The sequence below is a fragment of the Mustela nigripes genome, chromosome 12 (genome assembly GCF_022355385.1).
Source record: "Mustela nigripes isolate SB6536 chromosome 12, MUSNIG.SB6536, whole genome shotgun sequence".
Taxonomy (NCBI): domain Eukaryota; kingdom Metazoa; phylum Chordata; class Mammalia; order Carnivora; family Mustelidae; genus Mustela; species Mustela nigripes.
This window is the reverse complement of record NC_081568.1, coordinates 30,662,841-30,690,793: the sequence shown is the minus strand read 5'-3', so window position 1 is coordinate 30,690,793 and position 27,953 is coordinate 30,662,841. Positions and strand designations below refer to the sequence as shown.

Here is a 27,953-nt window from a genome sequence, read left to right as displayed (position 1 = left end):
AATTTCTAATATTATATTCTTTCTAACTGGCTTTCCTTTTAAGTTGCTAAATGGAACTGAGTTTGCTGTTAGATAAGGTAAATTTTAATCACCTCAAAATATCTCTCTTGACACCTGTTATAAAATTGTGTTTCCTCATCATTTCTCAAGGCATTGTTTCTCCCACTGTGGTCTGTGGACCATCTACACCAGGACAGGCACAGGCACTTTCAAAAACTTAAGAATGCCCTTGCCCCCTCCCCCTGCCTCCCCCCCGGCCCAGCTCCATCACCACCATAGCCCCCTGGCCAAATCATGACTGTTGGTTTTGGGGCCTATGTAGCTCCATTTTTAAGAACTCGCCCAGGAGATTCTTGGGCACCTTGACAATAGAAAAAAAAATTAACTCAAATCAGTCCTTCCTTAAATGGTCAATACTATTTTATATTTTATAAGGTCAAGAGGAGATTGTTTTGAGAGGGGTTCATAATTTGAGTAATTCATCAGCCTTAAGGAAGCCCTGCATGAGATAGGAATAGGAGAATGGAGATATCAAGGAAAAGCTCATCCTGTAAACCAGTTGTTTGGTCTGAACCGTTCCAGACCATCTTGTCATAGACACCAGGCTGGCCTGACATGCTGCTCAAGCGGGCACTTGGTGGTGGACTTCTGTAGAATCACAGAAGCCCCCTGGACAGCATTCACTCTCCCCTCACACCAGGAATCCCAGCTAGTCCTCCTGTGAGAGGCAAGGACCTTAGGACAGGTCCTCACAAATCAAACGCACATATTAAATTCATGTCCAGCCGTGACTAACAATCCCTCGGATACAATCATTTTCCTTCCTGGACCAGAGTTTGAAAGTACCTACAAATGAAAACATACCAAGAGGAGGAAGCATAGGGAACTCTGACAAACTTGGTCAGCTTAGTTCGGCTTAGGGCTAGGGCTGCCTACAACACGTCTCCTTTTTCCTAAGAAGAAAATTCTGCCTGAACAACATTTGGGAATCATGAAATTTTCCTGAAATACCTTGAAAAAATAATAATAACAACAAATAAAAAGAGGGGAAAATACCACAAAAGTGAGGCCAGAGTGCCAACGTTAGGAGGGGAAATAGTGGCATGAAGAAAGCCTTCTCTTTATTCACTCTTCTACCTCTGGCCAGACACTGTATTTGACCAAATATTTGACATTACCCACATAGCAAGGATCCTGACTTTCAAAGAGCTTAAGTTATGGCTCTTTGCTCTGATTTGGATCTGTGATGACCTAGTTAGCAAGGGATATGATAGCACGAAAATACGCTGTTTTCCCACATTGGACCTGCACCAGCCACATTAACCCAGTTAAAATGATGTCCATGATCTGAGTCTCGTTGAAAGCCTTATGGTTAATCGAAACTTATGTTGAACAAAGATCTTGGGCCTAAATAAACATGTCTATTTTTTTCTTTCTTAGAGGCACCTGCCAGTGCCTCTGGAAGGTTCCTCAAATTTTAGTGAAACCAAATGACTGTGGTGTATAATCCTTGGTTACAGCACACACACACATGCACTCCCACATGCATGTTAACAGCATCTGCATGTGCCACCTGCTCTCCATTCACACCCACGTGGTTTAACGAACAATGAGAAGGTAAATGAGTTTGCAACAGAGATAAAGGGATAAAAGCAATAAAAGATGGGATGAAGGAGGGAGGCAGAGGCCAGATGTGGTAGGCCACACTCAGGTCGGGGGCTTTTGCCAAAAGGTGAGGGCGATCCTGTCCGATTTGGTATTTGGGAAGGATTATTCTAGAAACAGTACAAAAGAAGTAGGAGACCATTGCAGGAATCCAGGCAGGAGCTTGGACTAGAGTAGAGATGGGAGAGTAGAGATGGGACAAGAGGATGGATCTGAGAGATACTTAGCGGAGAAGATGATGGATTAGCTCTGTGGGTGGACCATGATTTTTATTTTTAACAGTCAATTAGAGGAGACTTTGAGATTCAAATGGGCAGGTAGTTACAAGGGCCTGGGAATCTTAGAGCGCTTCAGTTCTCTCTCCACATTGTGAACACATCAGCCTGCTTCTTGGGACCCAGCGCTTTTCCCAGTTTGTACATATCTGTCTGGTAGACTATTATCTAGATCTGCACTGTCCAAGACATTAGCCATGGGAGGCTGCTGAAATTGAAATTAATTAAATAAAAATGTAAAATTCAGCTCCTCAGTTACACCAGCTACATTTTATATGTTCAGTAGCCACCTGTGTCTAGTGATTCTACTATATGACAGCACAGATAATAAACATGTCCTTCACTCCAGAACATTCTACAGAACAGTGCTGATCTAATGACCCGCTGGTACCTCACCTACATCTCCAAAACCAAATCAACACTTCCTCCAGTATCATACCAATTACATTCTATACAGTATTGATTATTTCTGTACTTGAACCCTTGTGTATGGTGAGTTCCATGAAAGCAAGGACCCTGGCCTACTCATTCTCCAGCTCCCTCACACCCAGCAGAAAGCCTTTGTTCCATGTTCTTAGCAACCACTGGTTGAGTACATGAGTGAGGCACCGAGTAAGCCAAAATCTAAAGTTCTGTTTCAAAAACATATAGAAAAATAACCACTCATGTAATCTCTCAGTTTTTAGGCTGATGTTATAGCTCCTAAACATTGAAAATATGAGTAATAAAACCTGGCTTATAAGATGACATCAGCACAGGAGTTTATCACGCATAATTAGAGCTTAATCAGAGCAGAGGCAGGGAAGGCAGAAGGTAGCCAGTGTTCTCTCCCATTGCCTTCTGCCCCAGCCACACTCAGTATTAGCCAGGTCACCCTTCAGTGGGTAACACCCACCAGCAGTTGCCACTTCATGGAGACAGCAGCAGCTACAGTGTCTGTTGGTATAACATCTCTGCTTCCTTCTGTCATACGTTCTGTCCCTGATGGGTCAGAACTGCTGTCCAGAACAACCGTAACTGTGGTCAGAGTTCTGCCCACATCGTCTTCCTGGGACTGGTCAGTCTCACGATAGGGACTTCCTTCATAGTCTTGGTCAACACTCAGTCTCCGTATCCTCTTCAGTGTTGCTGCAAACAATGCCCCCATCCCCCATGAGGGTGGGAGGATTGAAATAGGAATTAAGTGTCGTAAGAGGCCTGGGAGGAGTGAATAGGCACCAGAAAATGGGAGTAGGACCAGCGAGGCAAAGCTTGAGTAGAAACGCACCCCTCTTTCTTTCTTCCAGCTGCACAATAGGGTCTAAAAGAATGGTCCTATTTGTGCAAAGAAAGAGGTAACTGAAGGTGGGGAATCATTGTTTTGGACATGGTGACCCACCCCCTTCTCGGGGGAATGGTGAGCTTGTGAATGGTAACAAACCATCACTTAAGCACCAAACATGGGCTAGGTGCTGGACCAGACCCTAGGGATCCAACAGAGACCAGCCAGATGTGTCTCTGCTCTCCTGCGTGTCACGGCAGAGGAGCGAAGTCAGTGGGCACCTGTACTGCTCTGGTAAGGAGATCCCAGGTTCTGGTGCTGGGAGACTTAGGGAGTCCTGGAGAGTCTCAGGAGAAGGCTTCCTGTGGGAATGGACGCCTAAGCTGAGCCCCGAGAGTAGGCGTCACCCCAGTGAGGGAAGAAGAGAGAGGACCAGGAGCAGGTGCAGAGTTCTGGACAGAATGAGAGCTAGACAGTGCCAAAGCACAGTTTTCCGTAACTTCAGAGTATCAACCCAAAAAGTGTGGGAAGTAAAACATGACTATAAAGGGGCGCCAGGTTGGCTCAGTCATTAAGTGTTTGCTCTCAGCCCAGGTCATGATTCCAGGGTCCTGGGATCGAGCCCCACATCGGGCTGCTCTGCAGGAGGCCTGCTTCTCCCTCTCCCACTCCCCCTGCTTGTGTTCCTGCTCTTGCTCTGTCAAATAAATAAATAAAATCTTAAAAAAAAAAAAAAAAAAAGGAAAGGGTCAGCTCTCTGCTCTGGAGCCAGGCTGGTTGTATTCCATTCCCTCCTCTACCTCTCAGTAGCTGTCAGACTTTGGGCAAGTTCGGAATTTGTTGTTTCCTCATCTGCAAACGAAAGAAATAATGCCACCTACCTTCTGCACTTCCTGAGGAATTACATGACCTCTTCCATAAGCTGAGCCCTCAGTGCCCGGCACCTAGAAAGCACTCTACAAAGGTTATCTGTTACTACTATCTTGAGCTAAAAATTTCGATAATGTGGAAACCAGCATTTAGCCTACATTTCCATGGAAAAAAAAACTTACAAACTTTTCTGTGTCCCAACCCACAGAGATTCGGGGCTAGGAAGATTTTAAAATCCAGAAAGTGTTATACGAGTTCCACTAGATGACATGTACAATAAGGGATTTCCCAAGATTATGAAAAAAAATTTCAGGTACCTATCAGAAAATGATTGCATTATGTTAAAAGATTTGGAGGAAAAGCCTGTTGATGTAAAAAATCCAGTAGTACATTTCTTTGGAGGTTAAAAAAAAAAAAAATTAGCCTGAATTGTTATCAAAAACACAGTGACAGGAACTCTGTTGTTGTGTTTGTGTTTTTTTTTTTTAAATCTTAGTGTCCTGAAAAAACCCAAGTATTGCCCTTCTTCTACTTGGATATCCTACCAGTCCTTCTTTTTCCTCTCCCCACATTATACCAATCTGTTCTTATTCTCTCCATTTTAAAATGAAGACACTGAGGCTCAGAGATTATTAGGTAATTTAGCCAAAATTGTGCAACTAGGAAGAGATGTAGCCAGAATTGAACCCTGAGCCTTTTGAGTACAGCGTCTGAATATGCATTCTGATCTTCAAGCCTTAGAAAACTGTCACTCCCATAGAGTGCTGGGAACCCCATGAGAAATGCAAAATGCACTCAATAAAAAGGTTAGATGCTATTTCAAATTGCCCATCTACTTTGAGTCCTGCAGGATATTAATCATTGAAAACAAAATTCAAGTATGTTTGGGAAATCCTGGGTTAAGCAAAGTTAAATTCATTATTTACTGTAAGGTCTCTAATACATCACTGAGTATTAAGAGTATCCAAAATGAGAGTATAGTTTGTGGCAATTTCCAAATCATATTTGACCATACGACTTTTTTTTTTCTGCTCTCAAAGTAGTTCGGCAGGACCAATGTTCCGGGGAACTAATTTTGGAGGAAATTCTGTATGGAGTAAATGCAGAGTGACAGATATAAGTATTATCAATTCAAATTCACCAGTGGAAAAAAAATATTTTGTGTTTGTGAGAAAAGTCATTTTACTGTACTGAGCAGAAATAGCGTGAAACGGAACCTGAAGTCATTGTTCTAAATCTTAACTTGCTTGAGATGGGGAAGCAAGCTTTGCAAAAATATGTCACCAGTCAAGTAGGAAGTGGGCATTCTTGCAGCTTCTAAGAGCTTCAGCCACTTGGTTGTTCAGAGGCAGAGCTGCACAGCACCTTATCTCGGAAAGCACACACACAAGCACACACCACCCCGAGAACGTGAGAGAGATGATGCAAAGTGTTGGGGATTTTGGTAGCAGCCTTTTACACATATACTCTGAGGTTCAAAAGTTTGAAGTGAAGCAATTACAAAGTTTGAGAAACTTGCTGGGGCGGGGGGGAGCATGGTTTTGAATTCTAAATGATACCCTAATTCTATTCTATTCTCCGGGGCACCCTTGGAGCATTCTGGAAGTGAATCTCATCAGCCCACGGTTATGAAATGAGACGATGTAGTTGTGGTTAATGTTGAGTGATTCCATTTGGGGTCCAACTCTTTCAACTTGGGGGAACGTTGGACAAGTTCAGTCTTTGACCACCTTCTCATTTGCAAAGTGAGAAGGGTGAATTAGACCACTCACAAGGGGCCTTCTAGCTCTGCAGATTTGTGAATTTGAAGGAAGAAGTAGCTCATAAACTCCTTCTGGCTGTTAATTCCCAGGAAAAAACTTCTCCCCTAGAGAGCAGGGGCATCATAATAAGAAGGCAGCAGCAAAAGAATAAGCTCTGGAGGTTAGCCTCAGGCCCCAGGAAACCAGATAGGGGTCTAGGCTCGGGTCTATGGGCTGCTGTGCAATGTTACTAAATTCAAGGTGATGGTTCTGAAGTAGTAAGTGTGGACCATGAATGCCTAGAAATAATGACAGCTGTCAAAAAGCTTTATTCCAGTGTTGTCGGGGCAAAAGTCCTGAGATAGAGTCCACATGTTTCAATGTCAGAAATACGGTATATATGAGACTGAAGATCATGGGCACCTGATGCCTAATTCAAATTGTAATCACCCAGTCAGCCTACAACATCTTAGTTATAATGGGTTTGGGAGGCCAACCAAAATGACTAGCACATGACATGACTTAATCAGAAAGTCTGATTAATCTATCTTTGTTTCTCTTCCCACTGTTTACAATTGTCTCAAGAGATAAACAGCATTTATCTTTTGAAAGATGGGCACTTTTAAAGTAAAGCCACTCATGATAATTGGTACCAAAGGAAGACTAATCATGCAATCATCCAAAGCAGTGAGTTATTAAATGTTTTATTGTCTGAAAGTGTGGATTTTGTGGATCATATTGAGTATAGTCAAAGCACCATGCCTTTCAAATCATGCTATTCTTAGGTGGATATAAAAAATGACTTGGGAGGGGCGCCTGGGTGGCTCAGTGGGTTAGAGCCTTTATCTTCCGCTCAGGTTGTGATCCCGGGTCCTGGGATCAAGGCCCTCGTTGGGCTCTGCTCGGCAGGGAGCCTCCTTCTTCCTCTCTCTCTCTGCCTGCCTCTCTGCCTACTTGTGATCTGTCTGTGAGATAAATTAAAAAAAAAATAAAAATGACTTGGGATTCTCTGCATACAAGATGACAGCAGAGGAGGCCATGAGGAGGCAGCAGAATGAGCTCTGATGGAAGGGACCCTACATTGCTGTATTTATGCCTGTATTTATTGTATTATTGCTCTGCATCAACCTCTGGAATATGTAACCTCTGGATCTCATACATACATAAAACAAGCTCTTTGGTTCGAGCACACTATTCCTCATTGAACACAACCATCTTGCTTACTGCAGCAATTTTTGCATCTTTGACTTCTAGCCACTGAAAAGCAGGTGGCACTCACTAGCTGTTGCACCAACACAAAACAGCCCCTCCTCCCCCATCTCCACCCCCAATTCCAAATGCTTCCTTAGAAGCTGGTACAGGCCCACCCCCACTTGGAACCATGAGCAGATGCACCCAAGTATTCCTTTCTGCCCAGTATCCTATAAAGACTGGCCAGGAGGAACAGTGAGCAGTTGTAAACCTCAGTTTTAAACCTCTTTGACATATCCTACAGAAAGAAAGCCACACAAGAAGGCACCCTAACGGTTGAGCTCATAATGGGGTTATAGAACAGCAATTCCATACACTTTCACAGCAAACTTTTGTCATTCTTCTCTTTTAATCTCTAGAAGAACACAGGATTGTTTTTAAGCTCATTGATGTCAAAAGAAGCCCCCAGCTAGTGACAACCATCAGGCACCCCCACACTCAAGCCCGTGTCAGCCATTTTCATCTCCAAACAGTCTTGATTCAATCCAGCTCAGCTATGGCTTCTATCAGACTCATTTCTCATTATCAGACTCATTATCAGACTCATTTCTCAGGTGGAGTCTTCTCCAACCCTGTCAAATAGATGGCTAATCCACATGCTGTTGATATACTCCCCACTCCACCACCTGAATCCTTCCTTTGATGTTTTCTTGGATTCTCCATAAAAGCTGAACTGTCAATGTAGAGTGACATTGTAGAATTTCCGCTCCATTCTCTTTTCCGCATCCCAGGTCCCCTTTTCCTTCCAATGGCCCAGAGATTTGACTATCAACAATTCCTCTTCTGCCCAGGAAGTTAATGATTAATCTTGCTCACCCCATCATCATCTCAGCACACACATGCACACATGAACACACACGGAGAAAGCAAACACAGAGCCATGACTTTTGGGAACCCCTCTTCATAAAAACAAAACACCTAGGGAAATCCTTCTGTATAGGGCGTGGAGTTCTGCCTGCCTGTGTTTGCCGTTAGTTTACCAGTTGTTGATTTTCTGTTTTGCCTACTTTCTCCTTAGCTTCTCCTTTAGTAGCATTTTTTTTTTTTGCAGTTATTTCACCACTGAGATGCTGAAAAAACTTGCAAAGGGAGATGTTTAGCTTTCATCTTTTTAGGGTTTTCAAACAAAGGAGATAATAAGAGATAGAGGGCACTATTTTGGGCTTCATGGGATGGTAGAAAGAATATGAGGCTTGAATAAGGAAAATAGGATTCTAGCCCCCAAATCTCATGATTTTTAACCTTGTGTCCTTTAGTGAATCACTCAACTGAGTCTCAGATTTCTTATCTTTGATCAGAATGGGGGACATTTTTAAGAAGTTATCTTATGCAATGTCATCTTAATTCTAAGTGATTCTCTTGTTCTGTGTTGTTAAGTCCTGTGTAGAAGCAGGAAGATGGCCTCATAAAGAATTGAGAGGTTTATTTGGGCCAAAGTATATGAAGGGCACTGGAACAGTAAATTCGTAAGAACTTTCAGTCCTACAGTTTTATGGTTCTGTCCTTAGGAACAGAGATTCTTAGTGCTTGGCCGTTTGCCACATAAGTGGTATAGGGTACGTGGTCAAAGGCATTCTACTTTCTTGATGAATCCACTTTGCCTGGTTCCATTCCCTTTCTGGATAGAAAACTGGCCATCAGTATTCTAGAAGCAGACTGTTAAAGATCTCTCCTGATCACTTTGTCTTCCTTTCCCCAATCTTTTCTATCTGCCGCATGTGCTAAAGTCCTCTTCTAATTTTCCCTATCACCTGCATCACCCTCCACTCCTACTTGTCACTTCCCCATCCATTGAATTACTAATGAAGCAGGGCTTTGTCATCTTAAATGACAAAGTTCTCTTACTTCAACTTTGGTGGGACCATGTAAGTTTTTATTCTTGTGGAATGGACAACTCTCAAAGAAGTGCTACCCAGAAGAGTCAGCTAGCAGCTGATGCAGTAATATGGAGGGTCAAAAATGAACAACTTGCATTTTAAGACTGAAGAAAGAGAGGTTGTGATAATACTACATTTTGGGCAACAAGTTGTACTACTTTAGTAGTACAATGGCTACTTAAAGTTACCAGTCTCTTCACAGTGTTCTACATGTTTATGTTGACATTTGATATGACAAGGTATAGCACCATTTACTCTACACAAGTGATTCTCAAACTTCAGCGTATGTTGGAATGACCTGAATGACTTATTAAAACACAGGTTGCTGGGTCCCAGCCCCACCGTCTCTAATTCAGTAGATCTGAGATGGGGTCTGAAATTTTGAATTTTTTTTTTAAGATTTTATTTGACACAGAGAGAGAGGGAGTAAGAACACAAGCAGGGGGAGCCACAGATGGAGAGGGAGAAGCAGGGTCCCCAGTGAGCAGAGACCCTGACAAGGGGCTTGATCCCAGGACCCTGGGATCATGACCTGAACCAAAGATAGATGCTCAACCAACTGAGCCACCCAGGTGCCCAAGAATTTGAATTTCTAATAAGTTCTCAAATGATACTGATGCTTAATGGTACTGAGGCCATAATTCAAAAACTACAGTTCTGTACTATGGAAGAAAATGAGTAAATGTTATCTTCAGATGATTTTTTTAAAACAAGCTACCTATAACATTTTTTTTATATTTTAATCTAAGCCTTTTAACAAATCAGTAATTTCAGTATTAGCTGAATTGAGTTTCACAAATTATTTCATTTAAAGGAGGAAAAATTCATGTTTCTCAAAATGTGGTCTTTGTTAAATAAGCACCCAAGTGCTCTTTATGCACTCTAAATTGTGAAAACTACTGCCATAGATCTCAGTTCAATAGGCAGCCTAATAACAAATGTCTAAACAGTTGAATTCTGACAATTTAATAAGATCCTAAAATATGATTCTTTCCAGGAACTACGAGTCATATTTCAATTGAAGTATCTAAAACATCAAATATCACTTTGGCTTTTAAAATAAATATGCTGTATAATTTATTGGTGTTTCAGCTATGACACAAGGGTACCCAAAACATTTTTCTATGATTGCTGTACATAGTTGATCTTTCCCCATCATATACTAATTTTTTTTGTCACTAACTAACTTGTACTTCTTTCTGTTTAATGTCATCCTAGTTAGACTTCTCTAACTTGCGAGGGATTTTTTTCAACATAGTTCTGGTTTTCCAAAGCAACCGTAGACCCTTCAACAAGGCATTATTAACAATTTGAGTTAAGTGTGCCCCCTTATTGTAATCCTGCAAAAAAACTACATCAGAGGTTTGGTCAAAATGAACACTATGATACAATTTATAGGGGTCAAAGTTTACCAAGATATATATAATGCAGTTTTTAACAAGGCATATCAGAAGAAATTGGGCTGGGGGATTCTAAGCACGCATAGCTTCTGCTACCTCCCCAGTTCTTTCCCCCGACCCCTGCCAAGATTTTTAATTTATTTAATTAATTTAATTTAATTTCCCCCCAAGATTTTAATTTAATTTAATTTAATTTATTTGAGAAAGAAAGAGAACACAAGCAGAGGGGAGAAGCAAAGGGAGAGGGGGAAGCAGACTCCCCACTGAGCAGAGTACCCGACGTGGGGCTCAATCCAGGACTCCAAGTTCATGATCCGAACTGAAGGCAGATGCTTAACTGAACTGACTGAGCCACCCAGGTGCCCTTATCTCCCCAGTTCTTATGGATAACTTTGGGTTAGTGTCCATCATATGTTGCTTGTTTGAGGTGAAGTCCTGGCACATATGGAAAGCCCAAGGCGGGGGCTTACCAAATCTCTTATTCTTCCTCCCAGCTTCATGAAACTGAAACTCCAACCTCACAGCCTTTCTTGGTTGTAAAATATGGACTTAGCAAGCCATATTATCTGGATCTGCTGTCCCCATTTCATGTACAGATTCTTACTTGGATACCAGCACTGTCTTGTTTCACTGTTCACAGATGAGATAATAATGATATATAATGATATATAGACACATTACAATCAAGTAACAAGGATTAGTCAACGGGTAAAGGAAAAACTTATCTACAAGTTTAAAGGGATTTGACTCCAGGACTGACTCCAAAGTGCATGGTCTTGACTGATACTCTTCATAGACTAGTTTGGATTCTTGTCTCCTCCATGGCGGACATTTATGGCTGAGCTTTGACTAGTCCAGTTGTTATCTATTCATAATCCTTTGTCATGTCCCTATACTCCCAACTGGTCCTGCTCTCTTACTGCCAAAGGTTTCCTTCCTTTTGGCCAGGCCACTGACTTTAAGTTTAACTCATTTTAGACTCAGTGAATTTCTCTATTGGATGACCTTTTATTCCAATTCCAATACTAATTTTAAATGTTATTCTTCCTACTAATTATAAGACTTCTGCTTATATTTGACTATTGTCCTTTCTTTTCAGTACCTTGTGACATTCAATTATACTACTGTGTACAGAAACTAGTATTATGGTGTCCAACCATATAGTGATAGAGGATAGGAATGTCTGGGTAGAGACCAGTTAGTGCAAATTCCTTAGGCAAGAACCAGCTATATGTGGGTAAAGAAATAGAAAGACATGGAGTGGGCTGGAATACGATAGGGAAAGGGAGAATGGGCTGAAATAATAGGCACTGACCAAATCTCATATGTCCTAGATGATCATAGTTTGGAATTTGTGATAGGAAATTATCAAAATTGGAACCATTATGAACAAGAGTGTTACAATCTGGTTTACATTTTATGACTTCTCTTTGCTGTTACGAGAAGCTGAAAGACTAGTTAGAAGGCTTTAAAGTGAGAAACAACGTGATTTGAACCAGCATGATACAGTAGAAAAGAGATAAGTAGGTAAATTTGGAGTATGTTTCAAATGTAGCTCTGTTGACAATTGTTTATATATCAGGTATAGGGAATTAGAAAAAACAAAAGAGGAATCAGTATGAGTGGTTGCTAAATATTTAATCATCAGATGTTAATTTATTGATTTGACCAATTTATTATTATATTTGGACTTCATACAAGATTACAGGCACAGTGCAAATGTAATAGTATGATTTTAATTTAATATAACATACTGATAGAATTTATTAATTAGATTTAGGAACTATAAAACTTGGTACAAATTGCTTGGTTAAAATCATTAAGCAAAGCTCATAGTTGATATCAGTGAGGGAGAGAAATACTTATGTCCAGCTGGTAAACCTGGCCAAGCTGTAGGCCATCAGGACAGTGTCTTTCAATTTGAGGTCTTTGGACATTCTTAGAGATCCTTAAATTTTCTGTTCAAAATGTCTAATTGTGTTTTTATTCAAATGAAAAACCAAAAAAAAAATTTTGATGTAAGCTTGCATTTACATTAATTGTGGCAAAAGTACACCTTTATTTGCCTCAGCCTATGAAAAATGAACACGTGAAGGCCAAACAGTGTCCCAATAAACCATAAAAACAACGGTTTCACAGTAATTGGAAAAAGAAATATAGTAGGAAAATTGAGTTATAAGACAGGACGTAAAACTATAGCAATGCTAAACTTTAAAAAACTATTCCTAACTAGAGCATTTTAATTAAAAATAGAATGTGAAAAAAAAATAGAGTATGAATTTGGGCTAAAAAATGGATTTACTCAATGGTTAAACACATGCTACTAATTGCAAAGATTTACTACCACCATTAGAAAGTTATGCAAATACACCTAATTTAATTAAATTTTCCCTCGCAAATCTGTAATAAGGGAAGGGAATGAACTTCAAGTAGAGTATCTTCTGTGAGCTGGGTACTTATGACAGGCACTTTGTTAACTAACATAATTATCATAAAATTATTGTGAATTAAGATTTTTATCATTTTACAGATTAAGCAAAGAATCAGAAAGATGAAGTGATGTGATCATGTTGGCAAAAATTTGGAAAAATGGCTAAAATGTCCAGTGGTAGAGAGGTTATGAGGAGACAGAGCTTCATCTAGTCCACAGTGAGGGTAGTCCACTAAAGGACAATCTGACAAAAACTATGCGAATATAAAATACGCAAGTCCTTCCATCTCAGCAACCCTACTCTTAGACATCTAGTTTAGAGGACTACCCCGCATATACACAAAGAAACATGTATGTGGGTGCTCATTGCTCCATTGTTTTTTGGGTTTTTTTGGCTTTTTTTAAAAGATTTTTTAAATTTATTTGACAAAGAAAGATCACAAGTAGGCAGAGAGGCAGGCAGAGACAGAGGGGGAAGCGGGCTCTCTGCCGAGCAGAGAGCCTGACATGGGGCTCAATCCCAGGACCCTGAGACCATGACCTGAGCCGAAGGCAGTGGCTTAACCCACTGAACCACCCAGGCACCCCTCCACTGTTAGTAGTCAAGGGAGAAAGGCTGAACAAACCATGCACTATACCGATCACAAAATACGCGCTACAGTTACAGAGAATGACATCGACCCAGTATAGGTAATGTGATATTCAGAGTCCAGGAATATTGGGGGTTTTAAGTAGACATTTCCGTGCATACATTCATAGGTGAGTAAATGCATAGGAAAAGTTCTGCAAAGATAAACAATCTGGAAGGGGAGCAGAATGGGAGGTGATGTAAGGTCATGTGAAATTTTACTTTCCCTATGTCTTGAACTTTTTCCAGATGTGTTTAATATATTATTTGTGTAAATAAAAATATTTTTGTTTTTAAGAAGGAAGAGGGAGAACATGGCATAATGTCACACCTCTAGTAGGAGCTTCTCTATGGCTTTTATATATTTTTTTTCTCTTCTGGGTCTCCTAGGTCTCTCTCTGGTCTAGGTCTTGATTTATCTATCACCTGATGCTTTTGTGCTGTGTTTGGACTCAGTCCCTCCTTTCCTTTACCTAGGTGAACTTCCAGAAATAGCAATGACAATAACAGTCATTGTCATGGAAGAGGCAAACATTAATTGAACTGCATACCTTCACGCGTCTACGCAGGTGTGCTGCTTGTAGTTACACTGGCTTGGAGTCACTTTTGTCTCTCCAGTGCTTCTTCCTTCCAAGTGTCTCCAGATCACCTGTTCGGTCCAGGGGCTACAGGGAAGATTTTCCTTCTTTCTTGGCAGTTCTGATCCTCTTTCCTGAACTAATGAGACTCTCTATGTGGTCTGATAGTCTAATTTACCCCTTTCCAAACTGCATTGCTTTAGTGGAAAAAAACTATCTTCCTGGACGAACCTATGATCAGGCGATTTCCCTTAATAAAACTTTTCTTTGTGGCCCTTCCTAATTCTTAGCTTAAAAAGGTTACTGTCATAAATTATTATAGCTGGGGCGCCTGGGTGGCTCAGTGGGTTAAGCCGCTGCCTTCGGCTCGGGTCATGATCGCAGGGTCCTGGGATCGAGCCCCGCATCGGGCTCTCTGCTCAGCAGGGAGCCTGCTTCCTTCTCTCTCTCTGCCTGCCTCTCTGTCTACTTGTGATCTCTCTCTGTCAAATAAATAAATAAAATCTTTAAAAATAATAATAATAATAATAAATTATTATAGCTTATAAATATGTTTTGTTTGGTACACAGAGTTTTCTGGATTTTTTTCTTTTATTTATTTTTTTAAAGATTGTATTTATTTGTTAGGCAGGGAGGGGCCAGTGGGTAGGAAGAGGAAGAAGGAAAGAATCCCAAGCAGACTCCACATGGAGCCTGGAGCCTGAGGGGGCTCAATCCCAGGACCCTACCGTCACAACCCAAGTGGAAACCAAGAGTCAGATGCTTATCCAACTGAGCCACTCGGGTGCCCATGTTTTATTTATTTACTTTGTTTTGCTTACCTAGCTGCTGACATTCAAACTTTGGAAGATTTCACAGAAAAATCTGGATGTGTTCTTCACATATTTACAACAGGCTAGAACCCCACAGTAGCCACCCCACTGAGATGGGACACAAGTCTCTTGTTGACCACAGTGACATTTCCAGCTCAGTGTACAAAAGCATGTTCCTGCCTGGCTTCCAATGACAGCTGAGTTTGAATCACCTGCTTTAATTATTCCTCTATTTGCTCATACTCTGAAGCCGCAGTATTGTCTCTGCAACATCAATGTGTATTCCTTCCCTGTTTGTAGATGTCATATTTCTGGTTATGTTGATTTCATTTAAAATCATAGTGAAGAATATTCACTATTCCTTCAGCATATAAATCAGTTCATATGTCAATATTTCTAAAACTTGAGCTTTAGTACTTTCTTTGCTTCCATAAATTAGTATACTTTTAAAACAAATTTTAGTATTTGAAAAAAAAAAAGAAATATGGTTATTGTCTTCTGCCTCAGTATGCTCTATCTTAGAGCAAGAGGCACTTAGTAAATTATGAGCACCTGACTAAAAAAATGTTTCTTGTATACTGACTTTTTTCCTTTTAAAATTATATCTTACATTTGTTACAAAAAGGAAAGATTCAAAAGCTAGCAATCTTCTCTCAATTTATTGCCTAATAATTTGAATTTCATGTGATTTTACAAATTGAAAATAAAGTCATTTATAAGAACACTTTACATTTGACACATTTAACATTTAATATATAGTTACATATATCATATGAAAGATTATATAGACAACAAATGAGTAGTCAACAAAGTGATTGGGGGGAGTGAATTTTTAAGAATAAAAAAAATGTTCAGAGACTCTGAATGTTAAAGTTGGGTCTGAAATAGAGAAGTTTAAGATAGTGAAGACTTTCTTTACTTATTTTCTCTAATTGATCATCATATTGTTTTGATCTCTACCTCTTCACCCTCATTCTAATTTCTACTATAATTGTCTTTGTAAACACTGATGTTTCAGTATTACTTTTCTTTCCATTTTGTTGGACTGTTCTAAGCTGGCTAACATTTTCTTGGCAGCTTGCTTTCAAAGTAAAGTGTTTCTTACTAATACAGTTACATTGTTTTGTTTTCAACTAAATTGGTTTTCAAAATTTCCCATCTCCTATGGGTTTACAAATCCTTTGAAGATAAGAACAGATGACCTTGAATTAGGGCAAGGAAAAATTCCGTAAAACTAGGTGTTCTAAGACTGTGACCCAGAAGTTTTAAGCCCTACCTTTGAAAGCTGCTGGGGATCTTCTGAAAATTTTTAAGATAATTTGATGTAAATGATATTTTATATCAGAGCAAACACAATCATAAAAGAGATAATGTTTATTTTTTTTCAAAGATTTACCTAAATAGAATGCTAGATATACCTCTAATATTCTGTATAAAGGAGACACACACACACATAAATGTCATATAAGCATATGAAAAGATTTTTAGCTTCACTTATAAACATATAAGTGCAAGTTAAAATGTCGTATCATTTTTTTACCCACCAGAACTGTTAAAAACTAAAAAAGTATGATAATGCACAATGTTAGTGAGGTTATAGTAAAACAGGTAGTCTTCTCTTGATCTAGAAGACAAATTGGTGTTACTTACTAAATAACATTATCTTTACTAAATCTTTACATTATCATTATCTTTACATTATCATTACTAAATAACATTACTTACTAAATAACATTATCAAATTGTTTTAATGTTTCATTTTTTTACTCCACTTTCTTTTTTTTTAAGATTTTATTTATTTTATTTGACAGATAGAGATCACAAGTAGGCAGAGAGTCAGGCAGAGAGAGAGGGAGGAGGAAGCAGGCTCCCTGTTGAGCAGAGAGCCTGGTGCGGGGCTCTATCCCAGGACCCTGGGATCATGAACTGAACCAAAGACAGAGGCTTTAACCCAACTGAGCCACCCACGTGCCCCTTGACTCCACTTTCTAAAAAGTGATATTTGTAAACAAAAAATTTGGTGTTACTTACTAAATAACATTATTTACCAAATTGTTTTAATGTTTCATTTTTTTGACTCCACTTTCTAAAAATTGATATTACCAATGTAAATACACTTATGGGCAAAGACATAGGTATAAGAATGATTTTATAATAGTAACTATCTAATAATCCAAAAATATAAAAAAAAAAAAAACTTAGAGTTCCTCAAATGGTCAAACAGTTCTCCTTTGGGCATATATCCAAGAGAAAAGAAAACATGAATGTTCATACCAGCATTATTTATAATAGCTCATAAGTAGAAACAGCTCAAATGTCCACCATCTGGTAAGCAGATAAGTAGATGTGGTATCCATGCAGTGGGTTCTAATTCAGCTATAAAGAAGAATAAAGTATTGATATCTGTTAAAACATGATGGAACTACAAAAACAATTTAGTGAAAGAAACCAGTCAACAGAAGACCACATATTGCATGATTCAATTAATGCAAAATGACCAGAATAGACAAATCTACAGAGACCAGAAGTAGATTATTGGCTGCCTATGGTAGGGGGAGGAGGGCAGAGGATAGCAAGTGACTACTAATAGGTACAGCATTTATTTTTGTTCTAAAATTAGGTTATGATGATGCTTGCACAACTATAAAGTATGAATACCATTGAATTATATACCTTAAACTAGTGTATCTATTGAATTATATCTCAATAAAGTTTCTTTTTTTTCAATAACCTAAATTTCCATCAATAAGAGACTGGTCAAATAAATTATGGTAAATCCAGTGCATGAAGCACTCCACAGCTATGGAAAAAAATTGATTGCCTTATTTGTCCCAATATAGAACAGTCTCTTTTTTAAATCAAGAAAGCAAAAGCAAAATACCACAGCTAGTGCTAGTTGGGATTGGCGCCTGGGTGGCTCAGTGGGTTAAAGCATCTGCCTTCGGCTCAGGTCATGATCCCAGGGTCCTGGGATTGAGCCCCACATCAGGCTCTCTGCTCAGCTTCCCTTCCTTTCTCTCTCTCTGCCTGCCTCTCTGTCTACTTGTGATCTCTGTCGGTCAAATAAATAAATAAAATCTTTAAAAAAAAAAAAAAGAAAGCAAAATACAGAATAATATATGCATCATGGTCTCATCTGTGTAAAAAGAAAATGGAATATTCCTTGAAAGATGTACGGTTCTTGAAAGACTGGTAACAGTCATGTTTGTGATAGAGACGGAGAGACAGGATCTGGAATGTGAGATTTTCTTTTCAATATCCCTTCTTGTATTTTCTTAAATGATTTACCATGTATCTATTTCTCTTACAATAAACTGTCTTAAATTAGCTTTTTTTTTTCTTAACAGGAAAACAGTAAAAGAAAAGAAAGTCCAAATCAGTAAAATATTAAATGCCCTACTCTATACAATAGAGGTAAAGTTTGGGGTACATAAAGCTATTGACCGTGGAGACCCACTCTCAGAAGTTCACTGTGTAACTGGGAAGAAAATAAATATAGATAGATAGATAAGTAGATTAATAGATTAATTAATTAATGTTGCGATTTTAAAGAAAATAAAATTAGTGCAAGAAACCACCTGTAAACCACTCTGTATACAAATGGAGAGCTCTGTGAGTGGCATTCGTACGCATGGGTGTTAACCTGTGGATGAGGCAGCACGACCACACTGCATTTAGAAGGGCAGGTGGCCTTTCAGAAGCTCGCTTTCCACAGAACTGTCAGAGGTACAGCAATTAGCAGGTGGTTTCAGGCACAAATGGCAGTTTACAAAACTTTTTTTGAAGGGGCTGGAGTATGATCATCCTATCCCCCCTAAACAGATGGAAACAAACATGCCCTCAGAGGTTTAAGAGCCTGTCCTGTATAGTACAGACATTAATGGTTGCAGATTCTAGGATAATTCATAATTCCTAACACCTGCTATGTGCCAGGCAGACCCCCATACAATTTCTCATTCTTATGGCCATCCTGTAAGTTAGGGATCCAGAGTCTCAATGCAACAGGCAAGGAACAGAAACCCAAAGAAGCAAAATAAGGCCCCCTCGTGTACCACAGCCAGTGCTAGTTGGGATCGGTGATCAAACACAAGTGTGAGTGATGCCAGCACAACTCTTCCTTCTGCCAAATGATTCCTCCTCCCATGTTGAAAATTGTTTCCAGTGTGTTTAACAATCAGGAAAGTGAAAGTAGTATTGGTTTGTTTGGGTACCTCATGGGATGGTTCTAAGGATTTAAAGTTAAACTTCCTGATTCTTGACCCATTCTGAGATATCGTAACAGAACCAGGACTAGGCATGATTGGTTTGGGGAAAAGGTGTTTTGTTTCATTTCCAGTCAAGGGGGGTAGAATGCAGTGTTTTAATGATGCAGCCAGCTCAAGGAATAGATAAGAAGGCCATGAAGCGTTACAGTGTGGTCAGGTGTTTTTACAAGTTGGGTGTATATGGCCACTTCACAGATGAGAAAATAAAGACTTGGAGAAATCAAGCAACTTACTCAACCCCAGATTGAGTAATAAGCAAGTGAAGGCTATCCTAAGTGCGGTGGAATCAGAACTCAAACGCACATCTCCCAAATCCTGTTCATTCTTCGTTCTGCCGTGAAGTCATCCAAGCAAAATAAAAATACAGACATGGCCAATACAGACTTTTGTTCTAAGAAGTTTGTCTGTAAAGGGTAGAGGAAAAGCAGCTGGTAATAGAATGGGGGCCAAGGGTAAGAAAGGATATTGTTGTGTCTCTTTGGAGTAGAGAACATTGACCATGTCTAAGACAAAACATGCTCCAGGAAGATGAAACACGCCATCCAGAGAACATAGTAAGTGCTTAAGAAATGATTTTGCTTGATGTGAGTGAAGGAGTTAATAGTTAACAGAGCAGGGTCTATAAGGAAGCCGGCATTGTTGAGAACCAAGAATACCAGTTAGTAGGAGTAAGGAAGATCAACATTTCTCCAGAGAATCAGGGCGAGCAAGATAAAAGAAGGTTTTAATAAGTTAGAATGAAGGGTAAGCGGGGAGGTCAAGTGGAGTGCTCTCCCTGTTCTCAGTAAAACAAAAGTTAAAGTTATCTGTGGGGAAAGAGGAAGGCATGGGTGAGGTCTAGGAATGTGGGGAGTTTGAAACAACCGTTATGGTAAACGTGGTCAGATCTCAGTGATACTTGATTCTGAGAGAGTTCGTGTTCAGTTAGGTGTATAATGAATGGGGGTCCCGTCAAGTGTGCACCTAGATTGTTGTATAGATTACCTCGTGCAGAGTTAAAGCCACAGATCACCTACCCAACCCCTCTTGAGCTTTGAGGGATAAGATCCATGGTAGATCAGTTTGGGGTGTTAAATCTTGACGCCCAAACTTGGGTTTTTTTTTTTTTTTCCATTTCATTCATACCTTCTAAGTCCTTTTATGACTGCATTTCAAATGCCTTAGTTCCATTTCTTGAGACTTTTATTCCTTGCTAGCCTGTGTCAGTGATCAACCTTTAATGATCCATTTTCCACTAGCTCTTGAATGTCTACTTTCCTGCTACCTGGTTTTCAAAATCAAATTCCGATATAAATTATAAATTGAGCATCTAAAACACCCATAGATGTCAGTATATGTTTCAGAATTACTTTACTGTCTCCAGAGCTAGCTCTGCCCTACATGAAACAACTGAAAATAGTTGTACAAAATCCCACTAAGAGGAAAGGTATCAGTCAGAAAAGCTAGACTTACACTCAGATCTTTGGAAAATATGTTAACTTGTGCAACTTACCAATAATATCCATGTACTTTCCCTGAGGAGCATCAGAACGTAGCAGAAAGGGCGTAGACATCTCAAGAAAGTCAGCCAGAGTTGAGTTTCTATGCTTACAAAGTTTTCTTAACTATCCAATGGAAACTAGATAAGGATGTAAACCCCAGAGGGTTGTTGTAAGGATTAAAGAAGATTAAATATGTAAAGTGCCTAGAATGATGCCTGGCAGGAAAAAAAAAAAGGATTACTTAACATTGTTATCATTAATCCCAGAAATTTCCTATAGATTTAGTGTTTCTGTTTCTTCTTCATTTTAATTCAATATCCACCCCCTTCTTTCCATCACAGCAGACTAGATTGAAAATTCCAACTTTATTGTCTTTTAGCCTACTTTTTAGAGTCCAGATTGAGATTTTAAAGCCAATCATATTACATTAAGGTAAGTCTCCTGGGTTTTGTTTATTTTCTTCTGGAAAACTAAGATTCTTTTCCTAGAATGATTTTGTGCACATACAAATATATTCCTTGAAGTATTTGAAAGTTGCTGGAGATTTTGCAAAGCAAAATATTTCACTGATAAATACTAGTGTAACATAGGAAGACCTTAGTATATGTTCCCCCAAGCATGATGAGGAACAGAACCTGTCTCTCAGCCATGCTTTCCCCCAGCTCTGTCACTTCCTCAGGCAGACCAGTCCCTGGTGGTGGTGAGACAGACACTGGCAATGCCACAGGGGGCTCCTTGGAGGTCCAAGTCCAGTGGGAAAGCAAGCACCCCCCTTTCTGGGTAGTTCAAGTTATTGAAACTAAAGAAAGGAGAATGGATGCCAGGGGAGCAGAACAGTGAGGTCCCGCCACAGATCCCCCATCAGAAAGTCTCATACGCCCAGGTACAAATGAAAATGTACTACATGGGTTTTGGGGTGAGTCAGTTTTTAGTGCTTCTAGTTTATCGTTCCCCAAAACATGTCTGTAATTTCTCACCTCCAGGCCTTAGATGACTTTCATATGGTAACGCCCCTGGTTTGTTAAAATCTTTTCCATGGAAAGATAAGTCACAGATAGATGAGAAACATTTTTCTTGTTTAGACAATAGTTTATTAATTTCCACTCACAGTGGCTAATTCCCTGTGAGTACAGCTTTCAAACCATTTAAGAATCTACCAGACCGTATTATTTATAAATTAAAACAGGATGTCATTTTCATCTGTCAAATGACTAGGATTTTTAATGTGTGTTCTTTGATAACAGAGGCATTTCCAGTCAGTCAGCAAATTAGATAAATGGTGCAGGGACACTAAATAAATCATCTAAAAACAACAGCAACAGCAACAAAAACCATGAACCTAGATCCAGGTCTCACACAACACAATAAATTATTCATCATTTCTAAGAGTTAAATGTAAATAAAAATGAGTCCTGGGGCACCTGGGTGGCTCAATGGGTTAAAGCCTCTGCCTTCTGCTCAGGTCATATTCTCAGAGTCCTGGGATCAAGCCCCCATTCAGGCTCTCTGCTCAGCAGGGAGCCTGCTTCCCTCCCCTTCTCTCTGCCTGCCAGTCTGCTTATTTGTGATCTGTCTGTCAAATAAATAAATAAAATCTTAAAAAATAATAATAAAATAAAATAAATAAAAAATTTTAAAAATGAGTCCAAAAAGAAGTAGAAAATAATGTCAGGTTAATAACTATATGTTCTTAGGGAGCCCGGCTGGCTCAATCAGCAGAGTGTGCATCTCTTGATTTCAGGGTTGCATGTTCCCACACATTAGGTATAGAAATTACCTGAAAATAAAATATTTTAAAAATAATAATAATGGGGCACCTGAGTGGCTCAGTCAGTTAAAAATCTGCCTTCAGCTCAGGTCATGATCCCAGGGTCCTGGGATGGAGCCCCACTTCTGTCTCTTTGCTCAGTGGGGAGTCTGCTTCTCCCTTTCCCTCTTCCCACCACTCCTCCTTCTCTCTCTGTGTGTGTCAAATAAATAAATAAAAACTTTAAATAATAATGATGATGATGATGATGTGTTCTCAGAGTAAGGAAGACATTCCCAAACATAACTCTGGTGATAGGAACTATATATAAAAGAATTTATTCACTGAGTTAGAGAAAAAGTAGTAAGTCCTCTATATCAAAACAGTTTAACTGGGGCGCCTGGTGGCTCAGTGGGTTAAAGCCGCTGCCTTTGGCTGGGGTCGTGATCCCAGGGTCCTGGGATTGAGCCCCGCATCAGGCTCTCTGCTTAGCGGGGAGCCTGTTTCCCTCTCTCTCTCTCTCTCTCTGCCTGCCTCTCTGCCTACTTGTGATCTCTGTCTGTCAAATAAATAAATAAATAAAAATCTTAAAAAAAAAAAAGTTTAACTTACTGATGATAAAAATGAAATGGGAAGATTATTTCTAACATAAATGTAAGCAGGTGGGAAATTTTAGGTATCAGATTTGTGGAAAAACTAATTCTCCCTACCCCGAACCCCTGCCTCCAAAATAGCTGCCAAAAGAGAAGACTTGAGCAATTCCTCTGGCCTTGAGCTGGCAGGGGCCTCGCAAGTCAACAGTGCAGGGCCTGAGCACATTTTTAAAACTCTGTGCTAGTGGGAGGACAGGAATAGTAAGAAGAGAACAGGAAGAGAGAGGGTGATGTTTTTGTTGTTGGTGGTGGTGGTTTCCTTTTTTAATTTAAATTTAATTAATTAACATATAATGCATTATTGGTTTCAGAGGCAGAGGTCTTATATTCCTCCGTCTTATATAACACCCAGTGCTCCTCACATCACGTGCCTTCCTTAAGGCCCCTCCCCCAGTTACGTTATCCTCCCCCCACCTCCCCTCCAGCAACTCTCAGTTTGTTTCCTATGATTAAGAGTCTCTTTATCAGGGCGCCTGGGTGGCTCAGTGGGTTAAAGCCTCTGCCTTCCGCTCAGGTCATGATCCCAGGGTCCTGGGATCGAGCCCTGCATTGGGCTCTCTTCTCCTCGGGGAGCCTGCTTCCTCCTCTCTCTCACTCTCTGCCTGCCTCTCTGCCTACTTGTGATCTCTGTCTGTCAAATAAATAAAGAAAATTTAAAAGAAAAAAAAGAGTTTATATCCCTAAGAGAGAGAATATTTTTAATAATTACCAAAATGAAAACTTTGGAAAAAGGCAGAACTATCTGGAAGGAATTAAGAAGCTTTTGTATGTATCATTTAAAACCCTGCCACTGGCTCTTTAAGATAACTTAGAGTCAAGTACTCTATTTCCTTCAAATCTTCGGAAGATTTTGGGTTCTATTGGTTGAGGCATGGAATAGTTTTTGTTTTGTTGTGTTTTGTTTTGTTTTTTGTTTTTTGTTTTTTTCTTTTCATTGTTGGAGGGGTTTTTTTGGTGTGAACAGCCAGAAGCAGAAGCCAAAGCAGCCCAATTACTGCATTTAGTTTGTCCATGTAAGTGGCAAAAAGATGAATACCCTTAATAAAGACGTTCTATTAGCCACTACAAAAAGGCAAACAGGTGAGGGATTTGAATAGATAATACAATTAAAGCAAAACATAGTTATGAAGATGAAAAAATGGACCTCAGTGGCGCTCAGAAACATGTGAAATTAAGACAAAATGTTTTTTTCAAGAGTGAATCTCCTTTTACTCTCAAAAAAATTGCCCCCAAATTAGGAGGACAAAAAAAAAGCAAACGTCCTATTTAGGGAAACTAGGCAGCACACATAATTCCAATGCTCGGTGTATAAAATCAGAAAGGATCAAAGCAAAGCCAGGAGATACAGAGACATTCTATTCGTGAGACAGCCAAAAGAACCTATGAATTTTTTAGATACAAACAGTGGCATGCTGGTAAATTTTGAAATAGTTCTCTAAGGCAAACTCTGTGTATGTGTGTTATGTGTGTATCCATACGTGTAATAAATTTTATTGATATAAAAGATGCACAGAATAATATATAAAGAAGAATAGGCCAAACAATACTCTTTATTGAAAACTTCACAGAGCCAACTGTTATTTTTGCCAATGTCTTGTACCTATAGCCAACCTGTGGCTGCAGTTAAGGAATGAGTGTAGTTCCAACCCGAGTGTTGATTACTATTTTCATTTATGTTAACAAGATGAATGTAAAACAACAAAGATATTTGTCAGAACATCACTTATTTGCCAGTGATGCGAGTAAGTATTTTGCTGAGTTGTGTGATAGCTTTCAGATACTAGAAAATATCTCCTGAATGTTTTATGCCATTCACCATGTAATAGTTACAGGAAAAACACACTTTTAAATCTAATCTGCATTATAAGCATTTTCTCCATCACTTTCTTAAATCTAACAATCAACAAAACAATAAAGCTGAGATTTGAAGTTCTTGTCTATTTCCAGGAGCTAAATACTCCCATTACGCCCAAGTTCAATATAGCATAGTGAGGTCACAGAATGGAGAGCAAGGAAAAGATGCCAAGAGTATACCATTACACAGTCTTTCTACCATTTATAGCACTTCTTACAATTTTATATGTATTTTACTTACTTTTTGGGGTTTTTTTTTGTTTGTTTTTGAAGATTTTATTTATTTATTTATTTGCTAGACAGAGATCACAAGTAGGCAGAGAGGCAGGCAGAGAGGGGGACGAGGAGCAAACTCCCTGCTCAGCAGAGAGCCAGAGGCAGGGCTCGATCCCAGGACCTGGGATCACGACCTGAGCCGAAGGCAGAAGCTCAACCCACTGAGCCACCCAGGTGCCCCTACTTACATGTTTTTGATTTTTAATCTATCTCTCCAAGTCCATAAGAGCAGAAATCTGTGTCTGTTTTTTCTCTATTGTATCCTAGTGTCTAGAACAGGACACATAAAGTAAGCATTCAATAAATATTTATTGAATTAAAAAATAAAATGTTTACTTACTCCATCCCAGGTACTGTCCTAAATGTTTTACATGTGTTAAGTCTAAAGTCCTCACCGCAATCCTATGAGGGAGCGCCATTATGATCTTGATTTTCCAAATGAAACCAGAAGTGACATATCCAAGTCACCCAGCAGATAGGTGATGGAGCCAGGATTTAAACTCAGGCATTTTGGTCCCAGATCTTGGACTCTTTATCACAGTGCATTCTCTCAATATATCAGAGACCTGATGCTGGCAGTAAGAAGCCTCAGAATGTCAGATGCGTGGCAGACCTCATAAGCAACGAGGTCACATGAAAGCACATGGACTGAGATGGTATACTGGAACCAATTCATTATCTGACAGGTTTGGTGTTGTAGAAAATGTTCATTTTACATTTTACATTTTACAGCACTATTGGAAATTGTGGAAGTAAGAGTTCCAATGAAAAATCTTTGCAAATGACAAAATAAGGCAATTATTAACTCCAGGAAAGCAATAAGTTGAATGAGAAAGGAAATATAATCATAGTACACTGCTTGATTCAACAAAAAATAATATTTACCAAGTCATGATAGTGAAAACAATGAACATGGATTTAGTCCCAAAAAAAGGTTATGCTTTTGCTACATTGGAAAAGGAAGGGGAAGAGGGCAAAAATCTACATCTACCAAATATAAAATCAATAATTTTTAAGCAGTAGCTATAATTACATGTGTGTGTATGTATATAAAGGTAAATGCAAAAGAAACATCTAAAATGTTGGAACTTTTTGGTATTTGATATTGATATTTTGATAAAAATGAACTTAAAAGGTAGAATTTTTCCATAATATTGTGAAAAATTCAAAGCATAATAATGCTGATGTTAGCAAAAATATGTGAAAATCATTCTCATACACTAACTGATGGAGCTGTCAGTTGATGTCTCTATGTAAGACAATTTGATATTTTGTATCAAAAGCCCTAAAAAATGTTGTTTGACCCAGCATTTTCACTTAATTTAATTCATTTTAAGAAAAACTTTAAATATGTGCAAAACTAAGACATTTCTTATTACAGCAAGGAATTAATACAAATATCCAATATTAGAGCCGTAGTGTTTTTTTTTTTTAAATCATGGTGGAGTTGCCTAAAAAAAAACTGTCTCATTACTAAAAATTATATTGTAATTAGATTAACACAAAATGATATTTATGATATTGAGAAAAATAAAAATACTAATAACAAAATAGCAAATTTTACTCTCCTGCTGTAAAAGTATATGTTTGCACTAAAACGTTTTAAAGTACATGTAATTCAGGGGTGCCTGGGTGGCTCAGTAGGTTGAAGCCTCTGCCTTCGGCTCAGGTCATGATCCCAGAATCCTGGGATCCAGCCCTGCATTGGGCTCTCTGCTCTGCAGAGAGCCTGCTTCCCCCCCCCCCACCCCACCTCTCTCTGCCTACTTGTGATCTCTCTCTCTGCCAAATAAATAAATAAAAATCTTTTTAAAAAATTTTTTTAAAAAGTACATGTAATTCCATAGCTATTGCTGGGTGATGGGATTATGGGATTATGGGTGATATGTATTTAGTTTTGCTTATCTTTGTATTATAATCTCTGCTATATATATGATTTATTTGTGAGGTTGTTTAATACATTTCAATGTTTAGAAACCATACCTGAAACAAAATCTTCTCATTAATGATTCAAGGAAATCATTGAAAACAAATAAGAATGCATTACCTATGAGAGCAGACACCTCATTTGTCTAAAATAATGAGTCCAATGAAACATCGTCTACATTTTTAAAATCATAAAGAATGTATTATTAAAGTTGATGTAGACTTCTTCACAAAATCCAGAATATTAAAACTATGGTTTACAAAAGCTTAGAAAAAGAAAAAGAAATTCTTTTTTTTTTTTTTAATAAGCAATTTTTCACCCATATACTCTACACTTAGATTTAACCATTGTTAGGGTTTTTCTTAACAAGAGAAGAGAAATTCCTTTTAATAGTGGGAATTAAAGATATTATCTACCTCAAAAAAGGGAATATTTATCAACATTTCTAATCATAATGGAAATGCAAATCAAAAGCACAATGAGATATCACCTCACACATGTTAGGGTATCCATTATCAAAAGACAAGAGATAGCAAATGCCCGAAAGTGGAGAAAAGGAAACACTGTATACACTGTTGGGAATGGAAACTGGCACAGCCACTATGGAAAACAGTATAGACTTTCCTCAATAAACTTTCAGTTTATTATTACCATATTACCATCTAATCCAGCAATCCCAATTCTGTATAGATATCAAAAAGCAACAAAATAATTATTCAAAGGGATATCACTACTCACATATTTATAACCATATTATTCATAATAGCCAAGGAATGGATATGACCTAAGGGTCCATCAACAGATGGATAAAGAAAATGTAGTAGATATATATAAAATAGAACATTATTCAGCCTTACAAAAGAAGGAAGTCATGTCATTTTTTACAATATGGATGCATCTGAGGGCATTATGCCAGTGGGAAAAAAACAGAAAGCTAGACAAAGGAAAAAAAAAAAAAAA

The 27,953-nt window shown here is 38.8% G+C and overlaps 1 protein-coding gene across 4 annotated transcripts in view; it reads left to right on the top strand.

Moving 5' to 3' along the window:
• The window catches only part of FYB1 (FYN binding protein 1), a 154,614-nt gene that overhangs the window by 76,393 nt on the left and 50,268 nt on the right, over positions 1-27,953 (top strand). The window lies entirely within an intron of this gene.